We start from the raw sequence: 13,750 nt of genomic DNA, 5'->3' as shown, positions 1-13,750 counted from the left end.
AAACAAAAGAAGGTATCTGAATGAAAACAGAGTTCAATTCCCAGAGGATTAGCTTGGTACACTAGCATGGCTGTCATTTCTTTACATGGCCGCTGTGACGCCCTGTGAAAACACTCTATCATGTCATCTCTTTATCATTATATACAGTGTACATGACGAATGTGCAAATAAATAAATAAATAAAGATTGACTTAGCTAACCTTCCATGTATATGTGCAAAAGAACTACCTACATGTATTATAATAATGGATGTCCATGACTTAAAATTACTGAATGCATACATGTAGGTTTGGGTTCACAACAATTTGTTGATTGTCCAAGAACAAGTGCAAGTTGATTGTCCAAGAATGTAAGTGTTCTTTGCAAAAAAACAAAAACCACCTCCGTGATACCAGTCCCCTTACCAATAAAAGCCAACTTCAGTTGGTAAACTTTGCAATTAATGCATACTTTGGTGGACACGTTTTACCTGTTTTTTTCAGAACATTTAGACATACTTAATTTCTGGTGGCCTTTTTTTATTGTCAAAAATGCTTCCAACAACCAATCAAATGACATAATTATGACAAGGCAAATTATATTGCGTGATAAGTACCTTACAAAAATAAATAATGTTCCACAGGAAAGCCCTGCATAGTATGCAGTACCAAATCCGTGCCTGACTGACAAGACTGCTCCTGGGTTAGTTCATCCCAACTCACTTATCTGCATGCTTCCAAGCATCAACTCAGATTTTCAGAAAGGAAAGCAGCAGTATGCTGCTGAGTTTTTTTGAAGAATTTTGCTGTGAGCTGGGTTACAAAACCAGTGAAAGCCAAAACAGTGGTTTCATACCCCAGCATAGTGATCTGTCATTTCTAAAAATGTTTTTCTTCAATCTGAGAAGTGAAACTTGAACTATGCTTGACATGCAACAAAGTGAGTTGCATTCTCTACAATGGAAACCCTTCTTCCTCTTCATTGTAAAGGTACGTTCTGTGTGATGACCTACAAGAAATACAGCATACATGATCAGCATCAGTACTGGGGACTTAATGACTGCAGTGCTAACTGACTAACACATTACATGTACATACTCTCAATGGCAGGGAAAGACAGCATGTAGTACAAGTCTAGTCTTGTAAATGCAATCTAAACTGTTTATGACAGGTGCTGAATGAGTAATTTAAAGAACAAAAAGACTTTGGCTTACAGATTAATCTAAATAATTAATAAATTCAGTGGAAAATAATCATTGCACAATAAATGCGATTCAGTTCGAATGGTAAGAAGCTCCGGACCAGAACATGGTGAAATATGATGACATGGTGCTGCTCTGTGAGATACAAACCCCTGACAAGTGCCAGTCAACTGAAATCTCACCAGTGTCCTACAAGCTTGTTGCTGTGGTGGTGCACACTGGCAACAAACTTTTCTCTGGCCACTATGTGTGTTACATGAAGAGAAATTGGTCTTGCTACTTTGCAGATGCCACTCACATCAAAAGGTGTAGTACAATTGAAGCTATCAATGAAAAAGCCTACCTGGTGTTCTACAGTGTATGAAAGAGATTTTTCTGACAACACCGGTGTTGTGACACTGAGCAGCAGCCTGTCAGATTACAAAGCCACGAAACAATCCAAGTCCAACATGGAAGCGCCCCCCATGAAGGAGCCATGGTGTGATATAAGAAATCCAGACCTGTGTAGAACCGCAAAAGATAGAGACATATCGATAAAAAGATAGACCTTATTCACAAATGGCTGTCAATTTATAATTCTTTTGTCGAAGTGCAAAGTAGCCTACCAAGCCTTGATACCCTACAGTGAATTGAAAAGAATTCTTGCTCTAAAATGAGGCTTGGTAGGCTAATTTGCACGTGGACAAAAGAATTATAAATGTGACCGCCATTTATGAATAAGGTCTATATTGTAATGTAAAATGGATTGTTAGTGATAGTGCAGTGTTATTAGGAACATATTGTTATGTTTTGTATTTTGCTCTTATGTATTGTGACTTGTGCAGGTATAAATGGACAAGTGTAAGTATAAGTAGTGTAATGTTAGTACTGTAAGTGTTCGTCCTGTGAATAAAATTGCAGAAAAAAAAAAGAAATAGCAAAAAATTACCCAGGTCTTCAGTATACACCAATATGTGAATCAGAGAAAGAACAAGCCAAACTGATTGAAACCACGGAACATACCATCCCACAACACTCCAGAACATGTGGCTGGGAAGGTGGCGACCATTATAGACTTTTGCCCAGGCAAGAAGAGGAAGGTTTCTGGCTGTCTAACATCCTTCTTACATGTATCAATACGGAGAAGGGCACTGCAGCTGGTAACAAAGTACCTACTCTCAACTCAGACATGTTTTTGAGAATGGCAACACCTTCCAAAGAAAAATATCTGAAGTACAAGTTTCATCACCTCTATCCAAATATTCAACATTCAGAGGTCATTCTTGCACCATTCAGCCATGGCAGGCACTGGTGCCTAGTTGTTGTGAACCTGGAAGAGAACTTTTCAGTCTATCTGGGTTCTCTGTACGATGGCGCAGGTGCAAAAATGGCATTTTCTAGAGTCAATAACTTCCTAACATGTTGTGCCTCCATCAATGGGATCAATACTTGGACCTTGAAGAACTGGAAGTATTTTGTAATTCCTTCATCTCACATTGCACAGCAGCTCAACAGTGACGAATGTGGGGTGTTTGAAGCCACGTAGGCAGAGCACATTGCCCTAGGATTGCCACTTGATTTTACTCAAGATCAAAATTTAATGGTTACTTTTCGTTACTTTCTCATACTCAACATAGTATGGAATTCATTGTCTCCGTACAGTACATGTGAAATATTCTGAAAAGCATAAAAATAAAATACCTTTAACCCTTTCACTCCTGTAATTAAGTACAAAGCCAAATGGAAAACCTGCATCCAAGAGGAAACACCAGTGCTCTCAGACTGGCAAATCAACATCAAACTAAGCTGCCACTGCCATGAAAACAATTGGTTTTGGGAAAGCCCTAAATGGAAACTTGTTAGACAATCAAGCAGCCTGTGAGCAGAGCCTCCTTTTGTCTTTTTCCTTACTGAGGAGGATGCTTCAACTGACTACACAACAACTGTGTCAGGGAAAGACCCAAACATTATTCTGTTGGACAAGCACACTTCAACTTGCAAGACAGAAAGTGGGTCAGAAAATGCTTCAAATGAAACACTGTTGGACATTATGGACAAGCAATAATCGCCTGATTTTATAACCCTAACTCCCTGACAACCCAAACCAAGCTACAACTTACAACCCAAAAAATCTTTCAGATAAAGCTTCAGGAAAAACTATGCTGGGCAACCAAGATTGACAAGGAATTACACAACTAATGGGGCAGGGAAATCTGAAACTAAAATCTTCATAGACAATCATAGCTTAATTATTGACCACACAACTTCTGTGTCAGGAAAAGCTCCAAACAATACCTCTTCAGACACTCAAGCTTCCAATGCAAGTTGAAATTCTACACCTGTCCAGTGCACAGTGTTACCAGTAATAAGGGAAATATTACTAGTGAAAAGAAGAATCCATCAACTCTTTCTAACTCCCAGTCGACTCGCATAAATGAAGATCATTGTTACTCTTGCACTGTGCCACCCAAAAGAAAAAAATCCAACACTAGAGATCTACTGTACCTTCAAAGGCTGCTACATGTACCATCTTGCCAACAGAATATGAATGTAAATGAACTGAATTTGAAGATCTTTCAGTATTGGAAGGTACCTTAAGAGTGCAGTTCTGTATCAAGAATGTGACATGACTTGTAAGTATATTTGTAGACAACTGGATGTCCACACTTGCGACATCATCTAACATAAAATACAACATGGAAAGTGGTGGTCGCACAAGAACTGGAAAGCGGGTTTCATTTACAATATGGTATATAATATATTATGCCAGTGCAAACGAAAAAAGCTGACCAAAAAAAACAAGAGGCTGCTAAAAAGATGCCTATATACATGTACACTGGCCTAAGCCGGTCAGACGTAGTATTTTACTGTCTCACGCCTAAAATTACTCTTCAATGGGGAAACCACAGGAGTCAGTGGGTTAATCACTCGCTGAAAAACTGTCCCATTAACCCTTTGCCGCCTACTCTGGCATAACCCACCCAGACTTAGTACTTTATTCTGTTTAACATCTGAGTATTTATTGCTAAACCCACACGATTTTGCTCGTCAATGGGGAAACCCCAGGAGTCAATGTGTTAATAAAAATTCTCTCAACAGACCAAGTTCAGTGCACGCACAAAAAGCAATAATTATAATTACATGTATTTCAGTCTGTAACATTTAGCAGACACTTTGAGATTCTGTTGTTGAACCCGCACAATAATATTACAATGTAGACCGTACAAATGTTGGCTTGCGAGAAAACTAAAACGACACCAATTACGTGGTGTAACCCGCACTGAATCTTCAGGACGATAAATGTTTGCTTGCATGAGCAAAATAACTCTCCTCTATCAACAGCTGAAAAAGATAACGAAAGAAATGAGATTGCAATTGTTTTCGTTTTAGGAAATTACAGAGCCAGATTTTTGATAAATCCAAACAAATTGAAAATGTCCACATTCAGTACCTGCCAAAAATGAAAGACCAATTTCCTTTAGTTGGTGTCTCAAAGCTGGGGAAAACAAAGCAAAATTTTCTCAAAAGCAGCACATCGTGGACACAACTCACAGCAAACAGAAAGGCAACAAGATGGCCACCACTTCTATCCATGCACTAGCACCCAAACCTCCGCAAAGTCTTGACAATTCAGACTCGTATACCGACAAATACTGTGGATGACAACTTAGTGTGAGCAGAGCCCACACAATAACCTTGAATATCTCATGTGCACACATCACCCTGCTGGTGCTGACTGCCACTACAAATGTAGGTGTGTGGATTACATCTGGGCAATCACAGCATGTCATAAGGCAATGTCTTGAAAAAGTACAAAATATGTTACCTCCACATGCCTTTGGTGGCAGAGGACCAAAAACAGGTCCAGGTATTTTTATGACTGATGATGACTTTGGACACCTGGAAAGAAGTAATAATACTGCTCTGTACTTTCCACTTCCTGCAAGCTGTCTGGCGTTGGCTATATAACTCCAGCAACAACATAAATAGAGATGATCATCAACACTTAATGGGACATTTTCAAAAACTTGTAAGAACTCCTCCAAGCAGCAGAATCTGTATTACAATGTAACTGATATGGTTACTGCAAAATATCCCAATTGTTACCAAGAGTATGAAAAAAGATCTTTAAAAGGGCAGCAAGAGTGGGCTCTTTGCCATTGCAAAAATCTACATGTAATCACCAGACGAAATAACTCTGACAATTACACTGAATCCATGATCAACATATTTAAGAGTGTGGTTTTACAACGAATGCGGGCCTACAATTTCATTGAACTCTTCAAGTTTATCACAGAAGACCTTCAAATGTATTTTAAAAGAAAATTGCTTGCCCTTGCATTTGGAAAATCTCTATCTGGCTCCCTAGTGTTTTGGTGCAACAGCTTCTACAGTCCAGCTTCACACTATCAAACAAACTACTTCTGACTGTTGTAAATTCTCCTCTTCACTTTCAATGTCACTATCATCCAAATCCTTGTTGTAAAGTCGAGGAAATGAAGAGCTTCACCAAGTTGATCGCTGTATGAAGAGAAGACCACTACAAGTGTTACCAACTTTTTTCAAAGCAGAACTGCTTAAGAAGTAAGCTATGAGGTAGATTGCAGAAGTAGAATATGTAGCTGCCCTATGGGAAGAAATGGCAATCCCTGTGCTCATCAAGCTGCAGTGGCACCAAATAAAATTATGGTATTGCCGGTATCAACTTTATTCCACAGAGACCAGAAGAAAGATTCAGCCTAGCAAACTTGCCATTGGAAATCACAAAGAACTTCAATTATAACAATTTGTTCATCTCTGTTAAAAGCTTCTTGCTAAAATGGAAATGGCCAGTGGTGACCGATTTGCCCCTATAAATGTCAAATCTCTTTGTGAAACGCCAGACGAGGCACAATGTAGCATCCACTCGCCTGAAAAGGACTCCAAGATTGATGATGAATTTGAATTAGAGAACATAATTATGAATAAGACTTCACTGACAAGTAAGCGATGACATCGAACTGAAGCTTAGAACAACAGATAAGAATTTTTGGGCATGCTATATGAAATATTTGCAAATTTACAGAAACATCATTTCAAATCAAGATGACAAGCATCAGTCGCAGCCCTTGCAATAGCTTTTGTGAACTTTGGAAAAGATCGCAATAGGCTTACAATGCCCATTCTACAGAACAGCAGGGCCAAAATTAAAGTACACGTACATGTACAACCAACTTCAATATCAAGACACAAGTCAAAGATAAAAGCATCATCACTACAAACAGCCATCTTTGAAACCAAGAGTGGTGGACATTAGAGAATAATAAAAATATGGAAGACTTCTAATTAATGCTTTGGTGCGCAATAAAAGACAATACACACAACTTGGGCGTAAACGAGGGGCAGGGAATGTACTGGCAAGGCTCGGATAATACCCACCGCCGGTATGGACCACCGGATGAGGGGCCTCGGCAACTAGCCGAGGGGGTGCCTCATGCCTGTATTGCAAGGCGGGCATAGTTGCTGGCATAATGTCCTGGGGCCAAGTTAACCCAGTCCAGCAGAGTAACTATTATGCCCCCTCCCTAACGGGGCTTCAGCACAGGGCTGAAGGGGTGCCGCAGGCAGCAATTCCCCGCCCAAAACGCCGAGATAAACGAGGAGTGCCCTGTGCGAAGCCCATTTAGTGGTTTTGCTCCCAATTTGACAGGGACAAAAATGACCCCATCTCCACGGAGTTGCAATAGCGAAAAGCAAACATTGCCTGCCCCAAAGGTGAAAGTAGAGAACCGACGAGTGGAGATAGGGGTCGAAAGTACGACATGAGCAAAAAAAAAAAAAAAAACATCAATAAAAAAAAAAAAAAAAAAAAAACCAAAGCCAATGGGCATCGCATAGAGACTGGAGGGGATAGGACCCTCACACAAAACAATTGACTGGAAGGGATAGGACCCTTGCACTAAACATTTGACTGGAGGGGATAGGACCCTCGCACTAAACATTTGACTGGAGGGGATAGGACCCTCGCACTAAACATTTGACTGGAGGGGATAGGACCCTTGCAAAAAACATTTGACCGGAGGGGATAGGACCCTCGCAAAAAAAACATTCGACTGGAGGGGATAGGACCCTCGCACAAAACATTCGACTGGAGGGGATAGGACCCTCACACAAAACATTCAGCTGGAGGGGATAGGACCCTCGTGCAAAACATTTCCGTCAAAATAGTCATTTCCAATAGTACTACATGAACTTGAGAGGGCAGAAAGCCTAAGGAAAGAGAATGTCACAGAAAGCCCTCAAGTGCCGAATGGGCCTTTTTCCTTTTTTGTTTTAAAGGAGAAACATGGCATTAAGCTTAGGATAGTGCTTTCATCCATGTGATGGCTGGCATGTGGCTGAAAAGGGGATGAAAGGCAATCGTATCGAGGAGAAATGAGGGTGGGGGAGGGGGGGGGGGAGCAAACGCACACAGCAGGCTTCCAGGGGGATGCCAACATGATTGCTGTACCCATAGGTGAAAACACTGTAGGTTCAGGACAATACAGGAAAATATGAATTAAGTTATCCAAGGAACTGTCATAGATCATTACTGATTGTTAGAAAAATCCAAGTTTCAATGAGATACTCAAGTGCTTTCAAGGATTCCAGGGGGTTGTTAGCAGGAGGAGCAAGAGGCCAATGACTGAGGAACCTGACATATTGTTTCCTTTGGAGTCCTGATGTAAGCTTGGTATGTGTTAGGATTCCAGCGACCCAGAATTTGAAGAGCCAGTTGAAAATGCCAGTGATTCTGCCGGTTGTAGCAGCACCAATACTAAAGCTGTGAGAGGCAGAGGAGGAGCTGTCATTGTCACAGAGGTTTAAGAGAGACCATAAGTTGTTGGTGTGTGAAGTCTGGGTGAGATATGGTCCGCAGGAGAAGCTGAAGAGTAGCTGGCCAGGGGTCTTGAGTAGCGGTTTTGAGCATATAATCTTGCAGGGCAGACGATGCATAAAGGTCTGAGTTTGACCTTGCAAAACTGAGCCTGGCTGTCTCCCAGAAAGGGTCAGTTTTGGACTTTTAAATTGCAGTGTCAAATGAAGTAGGGTGAAGGATGTTGGGATGGAAAGAAATGTCTGTTCTAGCAAGGTGGGACTGAGGGTCGAAATTGCCATTGCAGGTAAATTCGCTGCTTCTTAAGAAGCCAAAAAATGAAAGGGTAAATGCAGCCCATAACACAAAGGAGTCAACATTTGGTAGACTTAAAAGGTTGTAACTTAGTATACTTAGATGCTATGGAGAACTGATGAGGTGATCAGGTGGCAAGCCTTCTTGCATTCCCATGGGAGAGCTTGATCCCTCTCAAACTTTTGTGAAGGACTGGCATAGCCAGAATGTCCAGGAGACAGCCAGACTCAATGTGAAGGTTGTCAAGTGCTGCCAGATAAACATAATCGTGCCGTAGGAGCCTGTATTGCACAGATGAGTAACAAAAGGGATCAGGGTGACCTTGTGAGCAGGTCGAACAGGGAGGGGGGGGGGGGATACGGAAAGCTGATTAAAAATGAAGGGGCACTCCGTAGGCCAACGGGAAGGGCTGTGTAAAAGTAGTAGTGGTCTTTCCGGGCCATTCCCTGGAGCTCCCTCAGGGGTGAATGGGGATTATTCTGGAGGCAGGTTACGGGGTCTGAAATTGCGCCTTCCTGGTTGCTAATGCAACTAAAAAATTGAGTACTGGCGACCAGAATTTCACAACTGGTCGCCATTGTTAAGGTCAGATCTGTTTGCCAAGAGATGTCTTACTTTTGATCCTGAGACTGTTTTGAAATAGAAATGAAGGAGTTTTTCCGTTAACAGCCTCCATAACGTCACAAGCCGTTGTTTCTCATAAAATATGTATTGCAGGGGGAAAAACAACTCAGTAAAGAGATTCAAGGACTGGTGTGAGCAATGTACCACTATGGCGGATTGTGTTCGACAGGGTGTGACTAGTGTTTCTGTAGCTGAAATTTTCGACAAACTAGGGGGCAGATAGATTTCATTATTACATGTACATTCGAGGTCGGATACATTTTCTCTCCAAAATGTGCGCTTTTGAAAGCGAAAAGATAATGCTTGACACATACACAAGACCATGCGGTCGTTGCTTTCTGGTATCCATAAAACAGGCCAAAATGCACAAGTTAATTTGGACCCTGGGTTAGATGTCTGTTTTAGAGGGGGAGGTTTGTGGCTGTTTTCCTACGAAAGTCAACATCGTAGGAAGGCCATGCCAAGCCCGCAACTTCCCTTGGGTAATCGAATGGTCGCTTGATAGGGGAACATCTCTACCACCCTTTGGGAAAAAGAAGTGAGAAGTGCAGAACCAGGGGTGGATCCAGAGTAGTTCAAGTGACCTGCAGAAATCACTCAAATTTCTTCCAAACCTTATTTTTTTAGCCCTTTATTGCAGTTCACGAAATCAACTATCCTTGTTATAATTTTTTTTGAGAAATATGACAAGAGAATCGCTCCCAATTGATCGACAGATAAACAGCTTACTTCAACAACAAATCAAAAGAAATCGCGAAATTCTGAAATCCCTGTTCAAGACAATAATTTTTTGCAAAAGAAACAACATAGCCCTCAGAGGTCCACGAGATGATAATCCACAAAATGCCAGTCTTTCTGGAAACTTTCAGGCACTATTAGAATTTCGAATTGACAGCGGCGACCAAACACTGCAACATCACTTGAAAACTGCACCCAGAAATGCGACATATTTCTAAAACCCGTCAAAAACGAGATGATTACAACTGTGGGTGCTATCATAGTGAATAATTTGTCGCAGGAAATCAGGGAGAGCAAATATTTTTCTATTATGTCTGACGAAGCAGCTGACGAATCAAACAAAGAAAATCTTTCAGTGGTGATCAGATTTCTTGATTCAAACAAAACAGTCAGAGAAGGATTTGTGGGATTCTACCTTTGTGAGGATGGAACGACAGGAGCAGCTTTCAAAGATTTAATAATTGGTGCTGTAGCTGATTTAGGACTATCTATGGATGACTGTCAAGGCCAATGTTATGATGGTGCGGGAAAATGGCATTCGGAGAGCACCAAATTTCAAATTGTCTTGGGGGAGCATGCCCCCAAACCCCCCTAGTTTAGTTGGTGCAAATCACTCATGAAAAATCCTGGATCCACCCCTGAGAAAACCATACAGAAAATGCCGACAAGAATCGAGCTGGGCTTACTTTTTCCGAGAGGAGGGGGGAACTCTTTGTGGTTTACCGATAAAGGAAATGGAAAGCCCGGGAAGGTCGTTATCTGAAAGGCGCGAGTTTTCTGGCAGCACGGCGACAAACTCAACATACTCACCCTTTAATGTTGCGCGTTTAACTTTGGTTGGAACATGTGCTGATAACGGCGACTGTCCTTGAAAAATGGGGAAGGAATGTTGTTGCTGGCACTGGGATGGTTGAGAAGGCTGGCGATGAAGTCGAAGTCGTCGGTGAGTAGCAAATGGCGGGAGTTTGTCGAGGTTGCACAGATTGAGGCGGAGGCTATTGAGGTTGGAGCAGGAACTGATTGGGCGGTAGATTCCTCGATTTTCGTCCACGATGATGGAAATAAGAGTGGCTAACGTGGTTGGGGACGTGTCTGTGTGTGAAGCTCTTCTTGCTTGGACGCCATCTTGGAATAAAATTTGACCGTTTTGACCGCTGTTTCAAGCAGCGCATCGTCAGGGATGGTGACAATTGGTGGGTCTATATAGGATGAAACTTCCTCAGCAGAGGCACTTGAAGTAAAGGGGGTTCACGGTGGAGCGTGAACGTTTCTCTGCGGGTCAGATGGACGCTTGGTGTACGCGAGCTACAAGATGGTGCGGAAGGAACAACGGTGTGAAGCCGTTCAATAAATTGTTCCCGAGTTCCAGTAATAAATAAAAGGTTTGAGATAGCAAGGGGCGTAAAAAACCGCGTTTGTGAGGTCAGCAAATTCCCCAGCAAAGATTAAATTGCTCAACGGAAAAAACAGAACTAGTTGAGCTTTGGAAATGTCAAACTGAGAAGGCTCGCATGGTGGGATGAATGAAATAGCCAAAAAGGTAGTCACGTGATGGGAAGTCACGCTCTCCTCCCAGGCGCTGCCCAGTATTTGCTTACCAGCATTAACATCTATTTTATTCTAAAATATCATTAAAAAGTGCCTTCATAATCTGGCCCAAAATGTAAACTTTAAGTTAAGTCTTCCAAAATGCTGGACATACTCGTTAGTAATATTATCGAAAAACAAATGCACATTGTATTTTTTAAACATAATAGAAACAATAGTTAAATAGGTTAAATTTAAAATGCCTGTGAGGCGAAAGTTGTTTCTGCACTTTTTGAAAGTTAAATGATTTAAATTCGAAATACTAAAGTTTGAGTTGTCTAGGATAAAAATTTTTATTAGAGCTTTAATGAGTGCTGGAAGTTGGGCAAACTTTCCAGGAAAAATGGAAATATCTGAAGTGTGCGGCCAAAATACCATGTAACAAAAGATTGTAATGTAGCTTTGGGTGCAAACAGTGAGTGAAGGAAATCTCTGCACACAAAATAATGCTAGAAGCTTTTGTTATTTAATAACCCTTACCAAACTGACAGATATGTGACATATATACATATCAGTTCTGTAGAATATCTGTGATATATCTGCAAAAAACTATCTGTGACGTATCTGTAACAGATAGGAATTTGGCCTCATTTTCATATCTGTCACAGATATGTGACAGATAGTGAACAATGCAGGAACATGCAGATCTGCAAGAAAATGTCTGCTGCAGATATGTTGACTGGATAATTAGCATGAATATATTCACAGGGTTGCCTAGGGTGATCACAGTGCTGTGAACAGCACTGGCCAAAAAATGGGCAACTCAATAATATGGACAGCACATGTAAACTTGTTGAACGCTTCTGTAGAACGAGATGACTTACAATTAACTTACGAGTTTCAATCGAGTGTCGTAAAACCAAAACCAAAGTAATTACTTTGGCCAATCAAAAAGGATGGAGACCCATCCAGTAAACCAATCAAAACTCGAAGTAATCACACATAGCCGAGACACAGCACAGGCAATGTGCATGCGCAAGCAATGATTGGTTTTGGTTTCACTCGTGATTGGTTAAAAAAGTGGCATGAGAACTTTAAACCAATCAGTGAGTGAATTAATTCAAACCAATACAATTCGCTAATTACTTTCGACACTTAATTGAAGACCGCTCTATTCAGTGAGATTAATTCATAATAGTCTTGTAGGAGTTCGCCATTTAGAAATCTGTACCAATAATGAAACCAGCTTTAATAAAACTTTATTTAAGTGTCATGTATAATTTTAGGGCTGAGGCACTAAATAATTGAGGACACTGCACAGAAATCACAATCATACATGTACATGCAGGTTGGTTTTTGAGGAGCGGGGAAAACCGGAGTACCCAGAGAAAAACCTCTCGCAGCAGACGCCAAGTCTGGGCAGTAGTATAGCAGCTCTCGTAACCTGCTATTGTTTGGTATTCTAAGCAGCTTCTATAATTGTTTTTGAGTCTAAGTCATTGTTTTCATTTCTTTAGTCTTTTGTTTTTGGCTAGGGTAGCGAACCAAATTAATCATGTTATACATTATGAGAGCTGCTACATAAACCAGTCTGGGAAATGAACTCAGGCCACATTGGTGGGTGGGGTCTTGCATCAATAACCCTACAAGGTCAGCTTCATGACCTGCCAAATTAATTACTGCAAAAATTTATAATTGTTTGGTGACAGCTGTGGAAATTTGACTTCCTGGAATTCATTGTTGATACCTTACGTTACAAACTTGTCTGGAATCCTGGTACTGGTAGGTCCATTTCATTCCTAAGTGGGCCACTTAAACACGACCACTATAAAAGGCATGGTACCTTAGACTTACGTGGATGATTTGTCAATCAACTGTGAATGCATATACATGTAGAGCTTTGTGATAATTTGTGCAATAAAAGCCCCTAATAGCATTATGCTGTTAGATGTTATCTGTCATTATTTTTTTAAAATTCCCAACCATTTTTCCTGAGCTGGAAATATCTTTTAGGGATTCTGTCTCTTTCCCTCTGTCTGTTGATTGCCATCTTGTACATCTTGTTTGAATGAAATTGAATGAAAGCAGAGCATGAAACGACCCTTTTGCAGTGCGTCTTCATGTTTAATTAATTTTCTGTGTCTAATGCCAGGTGATTTTTCCTGTCAATGCATGGAGATCTCAACTCTGTTATTTAGTGGCTGTGCAATGAATAAACATTTAACCCATTGATGCCTCAAATGCCCCAAGATACCCCCTTTTGACGAGTAAAGACGTCTGGCGTTAGACAGAATAAAATCTGTTAAGTCTCACTTCCAGATATCAATGGGTTAAATGGAGAAAAGCTGGGAATGTGACTTGTGAAGCCAAAATTCAATTTTGGTACCGGCAGAGGTGCTCCAAACAAACATTGATATTAAGTACTTTCACTACACCCAGAGAAGAGCAGGATCTGGTCAAATTATGGAGCATTCTCTCTCCTTCAATGATCACATGAAAATGTTTTAAGTTAATTAATGAACAATATCATAATGATCAGTAATGACATCCTT

General features: G+C 40.9%; 1 long non-coding RNA gene across 1 annotated transcript in view; it reads right to left on the bottom strand.

Annotated features, from left to right (window-relative positions):
• Nucleotides 1-205: 205 nt before the first annotated feature.
• LOC137974407 (uncharacterized) overlaps nucleotides 206-13,750 on the bottom strand; it is a 130,658-nt gene continuing 117,113 nt past the window's right edge. The window contains exons 3-4 of the long non-coding RNA XR_011117451.1: nucleotides 1,524-1,680; nucleotides 206-987 (exon numbers count right to left, since the gene is read on the bottom strand). This is a non-coding gene — a long non-coding RNA (uncharacterized lncRNA). The remainder of the gene's footprint in view (nucleotides 988-1,523; nucleotides 1,681-13,750) is intronic.

This window comes from Montipora foliosa, chromosome 10, assembly GCF_036669935.1.
Source record: "Montipora foliosa isolate CH-2021 chromosome 10, ASM3666993v2, whole genome shotgun sequence".
In the NCBI taxonomy this organism is placed as follows: Eukaryota; Metazoa; Cnidaria; class Anthozoa; order Scleractinia; family Acroporidae; genus Montipora; species Montipora foliosa.
The sequence above is the reverse complement of the archived record's forward strand: the minus strand, read 5'-3'. Positions and strand labels throughout refer to the sequence as shown.